The following is a 2,663-nucleotide window of genomic DNA, read 5'->3' as shown; positions in this document are numbered from 1 at the left end:
AGTTCTGGAGTTCTATTTATGATGAGGAGATAGATGTTCTGGAAGAATATGGGAGTGATTTCACGGGGGACTCTGATATCCCATGCTTTTACTTTATTAAGCAGGCCCTTCCTGCACTTATCCCATAGCTGTTGGAGATACTCCTCAAGCAAGAGGAGGATCAAGATCACGATGAGGGGGCTTGGAATATTGCCATGGCTGCGGCACCTGCCTTGGCTTGGTTGCACGAACAGTGGGAGAAATTGTTCCCCTAGTCGTCCCATTTATTGAAGAAAACATAGCAAAACCAGATTGGAGGCAGCAACTTACGCCTTTGGTTCAGGGTGTGAATGCTTCTGAAGGGAGCAACGATGCTAACCCATTTCTGTTTGAGGCTATTACCACTGGGCATGGCCTGTCCTTCTAACGAATCCCCGCATACATTTGGGTCTGTTGAGTCCACATCAGTTCATCAGCATGTCTGTCATGGTCATTGGGTTGCTTTGAATTTTATATTTTTCATAGACATACATTTGGTGGGTTTGGAGTTCAAAACACAATTGAGATCATAAACATTTTGCATTAGCATTTTTCATATTTCATTTTTTCCATCAATAGTTTGTCTTAAAAGTCAAATCTTACAAACATGCATTCATCTATAAAGGATTGTCGATTCTGTCTTTATTTTGTTGTTAACAGAGCACAGGTTTTTGTGAATTTCAATTATGTTATATCATACTTTGCATCTCCGCATGTGACGTTATCAAGTCCATGGATTTTTGTGATTATTTTTTTTCCTAATTTGTTTTCTTGGTTCAGGTTCCCTTATTATTATTATTTTTTCTATTTTTTTCCCTTTGCAGCATAGAGGAAATATCACCTAATGAAAGGCCAGGTAAATTAATTAGTTTAAATGATTTCTAAATACATTGAACGATATTGTAAAAGTTAGATGCATTACCCTCATAGGCATACATGTATGTAGCAAAACGAAGGAAATTAAATTTAGTGGCTAACATGACATAAAAATGATATTCTTCTTTTTGTGTAACAGTGGATTTTCCATCACTTTAACATAGTTTACTTATGACTTAAATTTAATAAGCCTGTAGTTCATTGACTTATTAATTAAACTTGATACAATTTTTTACTATAAATAATCATGAGATTGTAAGCAAAAGGCATTCCGTTCTTGTTGTCTTTATTCAATACGAAGAAAGAATTAAGAGTCCTCATTTTTCTCTCTTAAATTTGTTTTCTTATTAATTATTATTACCTTATTTATTACACGTACGTAATTAGCACGACTTGTTGATACAAGATCTATTAATTAGCCATCGTAGAATTTTATTTTATTAATTCTTATTGTAATAGTCCTTATAAATATGCTCTATAGTTGCCACCAAGTTGGATCTTCCTCGTTAAAAATAAGGATTATGATTTGATATTGTTTGTTATGATTCTTTTAAGTTAAATTATCATATAAATATCAATTATTAATGCAACATGAAATTTGCAAAAAATAAAGAAGAACCTGAAGTTTTGAAATTTAGAATTTGGGTTCTAAGTTGTAATTCTTAGTACCGAAAGTTCTAAGATTCTTGACATTTATCTATGAACCTTAAATTCTAAATTGACAAATGAAATTTTGCATCTTTATTTCTCTATATCTAACACACTTCATATTCCTCATTTATTTTTCTGTATTAGCAAGGTATTCTTAAAAACATGTCCTTCACAATTCCACAAATTTCTACTCTTGAGGTCTCTAGAAGTAATTACCTCTCTTGGGCTTTAGATGCCAAATTGCAGCTCCAATCTATGGGTTTGGAAGTCACCAAGAAAATCATGGATCCCAGCAAGATAAGGCAAAAGTCATGATTTCTGTCATCATTTACATGGAAGTTTAAAAGCACAATATTTGACAGTCCATGACCCACTGACTCTCTAGGATAATCTAAAGGAAAGATATGACCATTAGAGGAAAATATTCCTCCCTAAAGCACAATATGAATGAATGAACTTAAGATTGCAATAGTGCTCGAGAGTACCTGATTATAACTCGAGTTATTTCGCATTGCCTTACAGCTAAAATTGTGTGGTGAACAAGTTAGTGAAAATGCAATGCTTGAAAAGACGCTCTCCACTTGTCACGCATTAAATATGGTACTACAACAACAATATTGAGAGCGCACATTTAGTATATATTTGGATCTAATATCATGTCTTTTGATAGCTAAACAAAATAATAAGCTCTTGATGAAGAATCATTAATCACATCAAACTGGTTCTGAACCGTTTCGAGAAGCGAATTGAACAAATAAATAACAGATGTAATCAAGGAGGCCAAAAAAACCATGGCAATCACTTCCATGGTGGTCATAAAAACTCATAAAATTAAAATATTAAAGCTGGACACCACCAAAAGTGGAATATCAATAAAAGAAAGAGTAAAGACAAGGGTCTAGAAACATTAAAAAACAATTATGATGACATTTGTTATTGGTGTGGGAATAAGCAAGACGTAGACCTAAGTTATGCAATCAAAACAGGCCAAAAAAAAAAAAGAACATCGATGCTAATTTCATTGATGAATCAAACCATACAAATCTCACTGACATTGACTTCTGTAACTTCTTCTAGGACCCGAAGATGGAGAACTGATCACTTAATTTGTGTTGTAA

This window comes from Citrus clementina, unplaced genomic scaffold (assembly GCF_000493195.1).
Source record: "Citrus clementina cultivar Clemenules unplaced genomic scaffold, Citrus_clementina_v1.0 scaffold_3, whole genome shotgun sequence".
NCBI classification, from domain to species: domain Eukaryota; kingdom Viridiplantae; phylum Streptophyta; class Magnoliopsida; order Sapindales; family Rutaceae; genus Citrus; species Citrus x clementina.
This window is presented reverse-complemented; position numbering follows the sequence as displayed.